We start from the raw sequence: 12872 nt of genomic DNA on the forward strand, positions 1-12872 counted from the left end.
AAACCAAACGTATCGGCTGATAGGGCATAAATCTAAATTATCATTAGATAACAAGGTTTTTGTCGTATAAATCAATACTTAGGCCCATCTGGACCTATGGTATTGAACTGTGGGGTACTACTTGCAAATCTAACATAGATATCCTCCAGAGGTTCCAGAATAAAATGTTGCGAGTCGTCGTCAATGCCCCATATTAGGTGTCCAACAAATTAATTCAATGCGATATACACATAGAACCCATAACGAGTGTAATTCGAAATGCTAGTGCGAAGTACTCCGGAAGAATATTAGTGCATACTAATGCACTCGCCAAACCGTAAATGTGTGCGTTAGTTAGTTAGAATAAGTTAGGATAGACTTTAAAATTAGTGATTATTTTTAATTGGAGTTAGAATAGTATCTAGAACAAGGTTTAGATTATAAGTTGTACAGCAGACTACTAACTCTACATGTTAGTATGGTTATATTACATAACGGAAACCAAACAATAATACTTATTGCACAAGGGCAGATTGTAGAAGTTCATATATAAATATATATATTTATATATATATATATATATATATATATATATATATATATATATATATATATATATATATATATATATATATATATATATATTAAATAAAAGGCCTTTGTTCGACAAAAATTCTGATTTATTGGTCCGACAGGTAAAACATGGTAATGTGTTTCGATCAATGGACCAAAGGAGACTGTTATGGACCCATTCCGTGGTGCTGGCCTCGCTCATTTATGTTGACTTACTATTTAGTTGCTGCACATGGTCCTGTCTTGGATTCATATTCTAACACGGTAATCCTGCTAGCTGAGGCGTCCTTGCACCATATACCAAAAGACTAAAAGATAAAAAACATTTGTTTAGAAATCAGTTATTATTAATAATGGCGTTGGAATATCTGAAATGAAATATGTCAAAAAATCAAGTGCTGAAAAATTCTAAAATAAGACCGCTTAAAAGTATATATTAACAATAATAGTACAAAAGTACATTTTATGCTGGATAATCTCAAAAGCAATTTGCCTAAATAACAATTGTTTTTAATAACAGTACAAAAGCTGCAAAAATATTTAATGAAATATGTTTAAAGATCAAATGTAATCAATAATAGTACGAGAGCTGAAACATCTGAATAATATTAGCCTAAAATTCTATTGTTCCTTATAGCAGTGTAATATCAAAAGAAATCTGAAATGAAATATGTCTAAATATCAATAAAATATTGTTAATAATAGCACGAGCGTTAAAAAATCTGTTATGAAAAATTCCAAATAATCAAATTTTATCAAAATAGCATAATTATTGAAAACTGAAATAAAATTTACCTAAACATCAATTGTTAACAACAGAGCTGGAACTGACAAATCGGAAAGAAAATGATGGTATAGTAAATGATCAGAGCTTTTGCAAAATTAATTTATTTTTAAAATTCATTGCATTTGCAAAATAATTTCTATAGTGGGTGTACCCACACTTTTTTTTTTCACCAGCGGTCCTCTCTCCCTTTCCTTCGCAGCGTTCCACCAAAGGTTCTGCCTCTCACACAATTTTTCTTTAGTTTGGGAATACATACTGATGTATAAATCCCGCACATAATCACTCTGCTGGAGCACCAGCTACCACAACAGTACAGTAGCTATAAAGAAATATGTAAATTAAAACTATATCAAGCATATCCATTGCAAGATGCAATTAATAAACAAAAATTTATGATATCAAAAATTTATCTGGAGTTAAATTTGATAAATAATTTAATTATTAATAAAATTTTACCGTATAGTGATAGATCGGTCCAAGTTAAATTTGTACAATTTTTTTTTTAAAGTTTACATAAAACCTAAAATTATTTATCGATACCAGGGGTGATATATTCTGCTAATACCGACCAGCCAAAATCGAAATGCAAAAAGTATACACTGAACAGAAAATTTACATGAATTGCAATTTTTGCAACATTAAAATTAAAATGTGATATCGCCTATAGTAGGAACTCTAAATTGTATTATGATGCATAATTAACTACAATATTCCCAAAGATTACTACTGTATTACGTCTGTTCAACCTCCATTATAATCGATATCCAAACACGTTCCTTTGTGAATACATAACTGTAAAGGAAATCTTCTGCATTCAACTGTACCGAATACCAATCTCCGACGAATACTCGTCGAATGAAAATTTCAACGCCCACTGACCACAAGACCGACTTCGATTATACTACCATTGGAGAATATAAACATATTTATAACATCAGTATAACATCACGAATGTAATAAATCAATCGAAGCGTGCATTTGACTGATAATAGTAATTACTATTTTCAGTCGCAATTTTTTGACTATCGACCTTTCGACTGTTTAGCCACTATCGACTGTTTAGACTGTTTTCAGTCGATAGTTCCAACGCTAGTAGTTATTTTCGGTTATGGAATTGTGACCTTCTTGACGGGTGCGATTACAACAAATTAAAAACTGGTCAAACTTAACAGATTATTAAACGTATACGAAAATACAAGCACAAACGACCTAAAAGAAAATATAAAAAACAGCGCAGAAAGTGCATAACCCTACTGATGGTTAATTACAGGAATATAGGTTGCCTAATGGGTAAAGAGATCGTCTAAAATCAAGTCGGTCTATAGGACCATCTTTCGCATAGGGTGTGAATTAACTACAAACAATAATTCCGATAGATGGCGGCACACTACGTATTAATTAGATCAATTATCTGCCGCATTTTTCGAATAAATTTGAATGGAATTATAATACCGAAAGATGGCGGTACACTGCAAAGTTACTGTATTAATTAGATCACTTGTCTGTCATATTTTTAGAATATATTAGAATGGAAATAGAAACGCTCTTTATGTTCAACCTGTATTAATATTAATTATGCGATATATATATAATATATAGTGTTTGTGTATATCCAGTCATATGTATACCGGAACATTTTCTCTCTTCTCAAAATATAGGTAACTGAAAGAAGAGTTCTTTATAAGTAGTTCCGATATTACGTTGATAAATATAACCAATAATCTACTGCGATATATTTTGTTTATCCTGAAGTGAACAGCAATATAATATTTAATAACGAGAAACCATTAGGTATTTCATAAAACTATTTGTATTTAGATAATTTTAATGAGTGTGAAATTAAATGATTCCTGTTGATATAAGATTTTCTCTAAAGGCAAGTAGTTCAAACCGTAGAAGCTTTGGAATGAATTTTTAACACTACTTATATTACTTTTGATATGTTTTAGATTATTGATCTATTACTCAAAATTGGTGTCCTATAAAGTTTTAAATAACGTAATATTTATAAGGGAATTACGTTACCTCATGGTATCGAAGAGTGTTGAATAGCAAGACATTAGCACCTACTAATCGGATATTATATAACTTAAATAAGCATTGGTACTGTTATAGTTAAGTAGTAATAAGGTGATTATATTTCGTCAGTTTTATATATACCTATGATTAGATCACATCATCAAGCAACTATATATATTTCTAGATATATATGGTAATTATTTACAATATTCGTACTTAGCGACAGTGTCATTTAGTTATTTTAATTATAACAATACAACAATATTTATTAACAATAATAACCATAACCATTATATTACATAATTTCGTCATATTACATTACTATGTATAATAATGATTACAAACAACTGTTATAAATATTCTAAACTAATATAACACTATAACAATTCAAATTTGCTCTTGTCATTCTGCATCGGCAAACATTTCAATCAAGCTTTGTGCGACGTCTTGCCTTATCACAGCTCCATCTTTGGATAACACTATAGGCGTTCCTGAATCATAAGGATTAACGATGTGTCTGAAATTTAAAAATGAATTATGTTGCTGTATCTGATTGTTTTTCAGATTATCTTACATTATTCTCTTTTGTTTAATGCGCTTATTGAATATCCACTTGATGGAGGCCGTAGGTTTGCTTAGATTTTGATCTTTAATCATGCCCTGATATTCTGCAATACCAGCTATCATTTGTTCCTTTTCAGCGTAATACAATAATTTAATTTGTTTACCCATCTAAAATGTAGTAAATTGTTATATAAATAATATGAAATAATTTAACTGTATAATTTGAAACGCTATTGAATAAAAAAAAACTGTTAAAGTAACCCCAACCTGACTGTAGTAAATAATTTTTTTTTCGGTATATGGAGAAAATACCCATTTATTCCAACTTTGACTAATGCTAATATTTCTTAACTCTTTAGCTTTAATAAATATGTATAGCGGATTATCTGCATATAGAATAAACCTGTTTGCGGTTTGGTGCATGGTAAATAGATATGGATTAGAACTTTCGCCCTGGGATGGATTATAAATGTTGTTGACGGAATTCAGATCATTTTGTGGGTCATTAAAATCTATAATGGAAATTTTGAGTAGCCATGAAGTAAGATGTACTATTTAAATAATACTTGGAAACTTGTTAGGTTCATTTTCTTTTGCCAAAGTTGTACTGGTATTTTGATTTAAGTTTTCACTGTTGCTTTCAAAAATTTCACTCAAAATTGATGTGTACGCAGAATTACGCATATAATTATTATCATGAGAGTAATTCATGATAGTTTTGTATTAAATCACCTACCTACTATTAAATTGCACTATGCATACAGACTAAGAATAAAAACTGGAATGTCAATATTATTTAGTGGCAGCTAACAGTATTTATATTTAACAAATGAACGTGTATGTATCTAGATTGAAAATAGGAGCATTTGATTGGTTTATATGTAGCGGTATTTAAAGACAATCAGATGGCGGCGCATAAATTGTCACCATGCGCCATGAATATGTGGTTGCCTAAATTAATGTTACAATAGTCGCTTTGAAATATAGAATTGTAACAACGCTACGGCACATGCTGGTGTCAAAGTCACCCCACCCGAGCTATAGCTTTAAGCGAGTTGTTTGTGAATTACAAATACAGTTGAATCCAGTGTTTTAATTGCCCATCACCTTCACCGAACCGGTTCTAACAATTATCAAATCAATCAATCAATTTTATATTTTATTTATTTTAATTATCAATTTTATTAATTTAACTAATGTTTGTAACAATTCCCCTCATTGCATGCATCACTTTACACGTATCACTTATCAATTATTGTCTATTGGAGACATTTTAGTTCCTAATTATTACCTTATTTCCGCCAATCGGTTCTACATTACCTATATTTCATATGAAGGAAAATAACAACAGAAATTGATATACATTTATTTAGAAATCTATTAATTTCCTTCTCATTATTTTTAGTTATAACATTAAATAGAACAAACAAACAGAGAGCACGAACATTTTATTTTAAAAAGTTATAATTGCATATATATATGACAATATAAATATGAAGACACATCAGCCCTATGGCTTGCAGGTGCATCTAACATTTTAATAAAACTATTATAACATATAATAGGAGAGTACAACCTAATTTTAACAGTTTTTTTCTACGAGTTTCAAATTTTTATGAGGCCGAAAGGTACGATGAGCGAGACATTTAGACATAGGGGTTTATATTAAAGCATATTTATGCTGGCATTATCATCTTCTACTCCCTATTCGACAAGGCGCCGAACAGTAATTTTAGAGTAGAGTAACTATTTTTCCGTTCTCAACAAAATATTAAACGAATATTTAAGATGTGAGATAGAAGTATGAATTGCACCAGATGTGTGCGAGAGTGAAAACGGACCTAGTAGTCCAGTAATTATAATTTTGCTATAAAACAGTGTTTAGGATGAACACCACTGAAAAGCAGTAACGATGTAGTCATTAGATGTAATTATTCGAATAATATTAATTAATAAAAATATTATATTGCAATTCTAATCGGCGATTAACCAAAATATCAAGATCAGGATTTTTATGCTATTAATTAATATCATTTCGAATAAAACAACATGGTGGGGGCTTCCTCAGGTGTAGCATTCACGGAAGGGCTGCAACCATTAAACCCTTAAATTTAAATGTACTATATAACTTAACCTAATTAAGATTGTAAACAAAGATTACAAAAGTACATTTAAATTGCCAGAACAAAACTATTACATTGTACATACAAATTTGTTCGAACTTAAAACTATTCTATTTCAGTATTGCCAGAATTTAACTTTAATTAATAATTTAATCAAATGAATCTACACAATTATGTGATAAACAAAGGTAACTGTTAGTTTTCTACTTAAAAACAATTCTCTCTTTGAGCAAAAAAAAACTTTGAACTATATCATACAAATAGTCGCCAAAACACTGTCCAATTTAATATCGATTATATAGTTTGTTCTTGGGCTGCCAAACATACACATGTATTTCTCTTCAAAAGAATTTCTTCCGTGCCTCTGGGTTGTTTTTATCAAATAGCATGAATCCATTAAAATTTCCTAGTCGATTACCATACCAGTCTTCATAACTTTCTCCTTCAAGTCCACTTCCGCCTTACATTAGTCCATGGCCTTCTGGTTTCACTGAGTTATCATAACTAAATGGTCACCACTGCAGTCTGCTTAACTTGTTCCTTCCAGTCGACTTCTGCCTTATATTAGCCCATGGTCTTCTGGTATTACTGAGGTATCATAACTAATTAGTCACCACTAGCTCCATTTTTGAAATAAACAGACAATAGGAGATACATATCATGGTCGTCTAATTTCCTTTCTTCTAGAATTGGTTCCAATTTAGACAACATAGGTTCATTTTCATCAGGCTCGTCATCACCGTCTGCTATCTACTCCTGAATGCTTTTTTTTTCATCATCACTCACATTTTTGTTTTCTTCTTCCTGTTGCAAAACTGTCAGCATCCATTTACTCACAGATTGTTCTTTGAAATTTTCTATGCTTACCTTATATTGGTCTCTCTATATACTTTCTAAAATGTATATCTTTAATTATTTCTTCACTATTATCCATACGGAAGTTGACTTCCATTGGCGTACCAAATTGATCTGCTTAGATGCGATCTTATAACTAACAACACTTATATCCGTTAAATTATAACTGTAAACTATTTCCCCACTTTTGCTGGTGCTAATATTAATTTTAATAGGTGTAACAACCTTCTACGTAGAATTCCTTAAGCAGCATTATGTGTTTTTGATGGATCTTAATCTCTTCTATCGCTGCTTTTTTCATTCCAATAAATTGTTTAACTTTATAGAGACTGTCCATTAAATCCACTATATGCTCTTCGTCATTTTATTAATGCTTCAGCATTGAGTACTACTGAATAATTACTACCTTCCATGACTAGACAATAGTCATTACCTTATCTCTCCAAATATAGTTTACCCGAACAATGCTTGATTTAATTGTTGGTATCTTGGTTCATATACAGAACTACATTTAATTATTTAATAATGTCCTATTTAATCTTTCCGCTTTTCCATTACTTTGCGGTGAATGGGCTATTGCTATATTCTAAATGAATCCCCTTTTTTCTACAAAATAGCTTTACTCCATGCTGTCTCTCTAATTAACTAATATATTGTTTCAAATTCTCTTCAGTTTTATTTTTTGTCTTCAGGATTTTTACGCTGTTAAAATGAGACAAATCTTCTAGTATTTTCCTTCCTTCCTATTATAAATATCTTCCTCCATCTTCATATATTGAGTTTATTAGCCTATAAATATCCCAATGAATTAACTTTTCGATTGCACTTCTTCTCGACTCCTTGCAGTTTAAAGGGCTCCTGGTTGCTTTAGCTTCTACGCACATAGAACAAGGTTTATCTATCTTCTTCGCCAATTGAATTGATATTTATATCAAAATTCTGGTATTTTCAAACTAAACTCTGCTAAGTAACTTTGTTCTCCATCCTTAGAAATTGAAAATTCTTCATTGGGTTCAATAGATTTTCATTCTTCCTGCAATTACATGGTTGATTTTCTAAACTTTACCCCATTACTAATTGCTTCATTAATTTCAATGTTTCTTTATCCTACCGATAAATATGTTGGACCCCATGTTACTCGTTTACTAGTGTTTCCCTGATCGTTATAAATTATACACGAGGTTGATTTTCTAAACTGTTGATTACTTCATTACTAATTACTATATTGATTACAATGTTTCCTTCTATCCTACTGATAATTCTGTTGGATCCCATGTTACTAATTTACTAGTGGTTCATTGATCCTTGAATATTATAAACGTGATTGATTTTCTAAACTCTTAATTACTCCATTACTATTTACTACATTGATTACAATGTTTTCGTCTTTCTTACTGATAGCTGAAGATCACATTTTTAGTTTCCTGGTGTTCCTTCTGATGGTCATTGGTCTTTGAGTGCTCTAGTGTCCCGAAATTAATTTCCGTCTGTTGCATACAGCCATCTTGTTACTTCCAATTTCTTTCGTGTATATATAATTATATATATACTATACCGAACTAATAACTTCAACTCATCTACATTCTCCGTTATCACCTTCTCATTTACACCGAGAATTTTGGGCCCATAACCTTTTTTAACAATTTTTACGAATCACTTATGATTCGGGACGGTACGGAATTAATGCACCACTCATGGCCTTGGAACAAAAGAGAAACTTTATTTTGATCCCTGGTAACTTATACCCTCTCGATACAAGTCATAGCGCCCTCTACTAAGTTTTCTTTCTCATTTCTATACTGGCTCTTGTATCGAGACAAGTCATATACTTAACAACAATAAAAATACAATTGTTCGAAGCGAAGCACTTTAAAATTCTAGTAAAAGAATTACATAAAAGAAACACCTAATACCATACATTCAGGCCAAAATCCGAGAGACGATTCGTGTTAAAAGGATTACATCACGGGACGGACTTTAACACCATGATGGTAGCCCTAGTTGAAAAAAGCCACGAGCTCGTAAATGTTCACAATATATAACATCGCACGATTATAAAACCTCCTGCCTATGTTCTATATTGATTTAAAACCTAATGGAAATAATAAGGCGGTGTATGAATTCACCAAAATATTTCCAGATCTCAATATATCCTTGGTCAGTAATTTTGTGTTGAATTTCAAGTTGTGGAACTATATTTGTATTTTGTGAAGTTAGAATGGAAGATAGATTTGTGATAACTTTTTGTATCCCCTCAGCATTATTTGCAATAACTAATCCTGCTTTTTTTAAATCTAGCATCTAAAAATGTAGATTTCCCCCATATCGTATTCATTTCTAAATTTGGCAGTCTTTTATTTATGACATCTAATAAACAATTTTGTCATTTTTTCTCCATTCACTTGTTACAATCTTGGATTTGATGGAATATTGCAGTCTTATTGACCGTATAATTAAAAATATCGTTGGGATATCTTTCACCAAATAACTCGGTGGTCATTTTTTCAAAGGGTTTAAAAAGAGGAACAGATTCTATTAAGAAAGTCCATTTGATAACAAATAAAAACTGTGGTGTTCTTCTTAATAGCCAACAAAATAAATTGTTGAAAATTAAAGTAGAATTTTCCTATCGAAAATATATTTATTACAAATATTTAATATACTTTATTAACCTCTTTACGATTAATATTTTTGAAACAAATTTAGCAACTGCTACTGTAAAAAATTCTTCTAATCTTTTGGATCAATGCAATTTCTGAAACCTATGGAATCTAATTTTAGTTTTCAAGATTTCGGGAAAAAGGTTTCGGCAAGCAAGAGGCTTGGACAAAAATAATGAAAATTTATCAAAAAACTATTACCTATTGTACCAGTTCAAAGTATTATCTATTATGCCAGTCAAAAGTATCTTACTATTTATCATTTAATTATTTACTTTTTTTTGCTTTCGAAATCTAGCGTTTCAAAAGGCTGCTATGTTAATTTACAATATATAGATATTCACAAACAAACTACAAAAAAAAAACGAAATATATTACATATAAATATGTATAAGCATAAATACGGCGCATTAATTTCAAGGTCGCGACTAGGACGAAAGGCGAGAACGTTAAAAATTAGTCGAATGATGACAGTTGATAGTAAATCGTAATAAAATCAGTCGGACGGAAAATAGCGACTGAAAACAGTTACTAGTAAAAACAGTCGAACCAAAAATAGCGACTGAAATGGTCGATAGCAAAAAGTAGTCAATTAGTGAACAGTCTATAGTCGATTTCAAGTTCAGTGCTAGCTTCCGAAGAGAACGGTCGTGTCCGGTCCTCCGAGCCTACCTACTCCTCCGAGAATTACCCCCAATTGATTGCCAAACGATCGACTCGTAAACCGCTTCCATCTGCACCTTCGCCCGTACATCATAAACGTTTGTAAACGCCGGAAAGCGTTTTACAAGCTGGGCAATGGCGTCCCGCACGCCAGAGTCATCATCGCCTCCAGAAAGTTGCCGTCCAGCAACAGAGAAATGTGCCGATGATATCCCCGACGTTGCCCGGATGATGGGTTCTGAACTCATCGAGTATCTAAAAAATTAAAATGCAGAGCTCAAAATTGGGGTTACTCAACTTCGAATATAGTTAACAAAGCAAGGCGATGGGCTCTTCGCAATGCGGATGTTGCTACAAGACGCCCTTACTAAACCCACCACGGCGCAGTCAGTACATCAACCTCCTGAGACACCAAATGAACTCACATCCCAACGGTTGAAAATCATGATCTGGATGATGGATTCACCGTGGTGGGAAAGAGGAAAAGGGGCCCCATCACCCCGCCACAACCAAGTCAGCTGTCGAAGGACGTCGATAAGGTTAGACATGCAGCTGCAACCAAGCCAGCTGCCAAGCCTTCTACCCAACTCATGCAGCAGAGAGCCAAGGCCAACTCGCAACCATCAACCTTCAGAAATGCCGTCAGATCAGCGTCCACCAAACCGCTAACTAAGACAGCTACCCAGCCAACGCCCAAACCAGCGGCCGTCAAGACGACCCAGCCTACTCAGGTAAGTAGCCAGGCTATTAAATCACTAAACACTTTTCCTCAAGCTACCGCTTCCAAACACTTCGAGAACACTCTCACAATCTTCACCCTCACTATCTATGCCAACTCTTTCGGCGAACCCAAATCCAACCACCGCTCGTAAAAAGGAAAAAATCCCACCCATCGTCTTCGTGACACGAAGAAATACTCAGCAATCCTTCGAATTGCGAAAGATAATCCTATAGAGATTACTGCAACTTTAAGCCGAAAGGACGGAACTCGCTTATTTGTACCAACTTCGAACGACTTCCGCAAACTGACCAAGCTTCTTGAAGACCGGAAATATGCATTTCACTGCTTCTGCCCTCTTTGTGAAAGGGCAATACGAGTCATCATCCGCAACATCCCAACGATTGTAACAGTTGACGAAGCCAAAGACCACCTTATTTCGCAAGGTTTCCACCCAAAATCTCTTCAAAGGTGGAAACTTAAATCAGGCGAAGACCTTCCCATAATCCAGGTCGTTGTTCCTAACGAAGAAAGGAATATCATTAATCTCACCAAAATAGGCCTGTCAATCGTGAAAGTCGAACTCCAGCAAGCGTACGGCCAGCCTGTGCAGTGCTACAACTGCAAGTTGTTTGGCCATTCCAGCTCTCGTTATAGAGCCTCCCCGGTGTGTCAAATGCGCCGGACACCATGAAACCCGTTCGTGCACCAAGGTACGCGAGGAGCCACCTAAATGCAGCAATTGTGGAGACCCACACACAGCTAATTACACAGGCTGTAGCTGTCGACCTGCTCCCAGGAATCTTAGACCAATCCAATCCAGACCAGCCTCCGGCAACACAAATTCTGAGTGGAGCAACCAGGAAGGAAGGAGGTTAGCTCAAAAGCTGGCCTCCTCCAACCGGGCGGCTCCCGCCAATATCCCAGCCCCTGCCCGAATGCAACCTCATGCACTGCCAGCAGGTCTTCCAACTACCTTCACACTGCAGCAGATGATCAGATGCATCCTGCAGTTCTTTCAATCCCAACAATTATTTCCTAATATAGCCGTCTAAGCAGCAACCCCACTTTCCCGTCTAACCTTCAGCAGTTGTTTACTCGTCAAAATGGCTGCTTCCAAAGTGCTTAAATCATGTCGTGGAACGCCAACAGCTTACGCGATAAAAAAGTGGAGCTGGACCTCGTTCTTTCGTCTTCAGGCGTCGATATAGCACTTATCCAGGATACTCCCCTAAAACATTCTCATCGTTTTTCCCTTCTAAAGTACACGGTTTACAAGAATGACCGTATCCCAACTCGCGGTGGCGGAACTGCTATCCTAATCAAAAAGGGAATTAAACACAACCTTCTGACTTCAATTGTATCGTCACCAAATATCGGGTCCACCTCTATCCAGGTGGAAAATCAGGATCGTCCAATCGTGATCACCTCTCTGTACAGGAAATACTCCACGCATGACTCGTTTGCCTTCAAAACGTTCTTCGACGGCCCAACTTCAAACATAATCGCTGGAGACTTCAACGCTCACCATCCCATGTTCGATTGCGAGCGCGCAAATCGAGCAGGCAACGATATCGCAGCACTAAGTGCAAACTTAGGGCTTGGTCTCGCCCTGCCGGATGAGCCTACCCATCAGCCCGCTATTGGACAACGGGGCACTCCACGCATTCTGGATTATTTCATTCTCCGGAACATCAATCGTACTTCTGATGTACAAGTTCCCGACGAGTTACATTCGGACCATCGTCCGATTATATTAACTATCGAATCAGAAAGAAAACCGACTGAAAGAGATATCAGCAAATTCTCTTGGAATCTGGTCCAATCCCGAAGATTGATCGACCTGACCAACTCGAGCTTGCCGTGTCGAAGCTAACTCGAGACATCCAGTCCGCCTATCAGAATTCATCATTCGAAGTTCAATCATTTTC

General features: G+C 34.5%; 1 long non-coding RNA gene across 2 annotated transcripts; it reads right to left on the reverse strand.

The window, feature by feature from the left end:
- Positions 1-637: 637 nt before the first annotated feature.
- Positions 638-2350, reverse strand: LOC143205778 (uncharacterized). Of its 2 annotated transcripts, XR_013007901.1 has the most exons (3): positions 2219-2350; positions 1495-1658; positions 638-860 (listed from the first exon to the last, which is right to left on the reverse strand). It is a non-coding gene; the product is annotated as an uncharacterized LOC143205778 (long non-coding RNA). The 2 variants fall into 2 exon arrangements; XR_013007900.1 differs by lacking the exon at positions 2219-2350 and having other exon boundaries at positions 1495-1708.
- Between the last annotated feature and the right edge of the window lie 10522 nt (positions 2351-12872).

The sequence above is a fragment of the Rhynchophorus ferrugineus genome, unplaced genomic scaffold (genome assembly GCF_030347505.1).
Source record: "Rhynchophorus ferrugineus isolate W39M unplaced genomic scaffold, kcgeb_rfMv2 rfM17, whole genome shotgun sequence".
Classification (NCBI taxonomy): Eukaryota; Metazoa; Arthropoda; class Insecta; order Coleoptera; family Curculionidae; genus Rhynchophorus; species Rhynchophorus ferrugineus.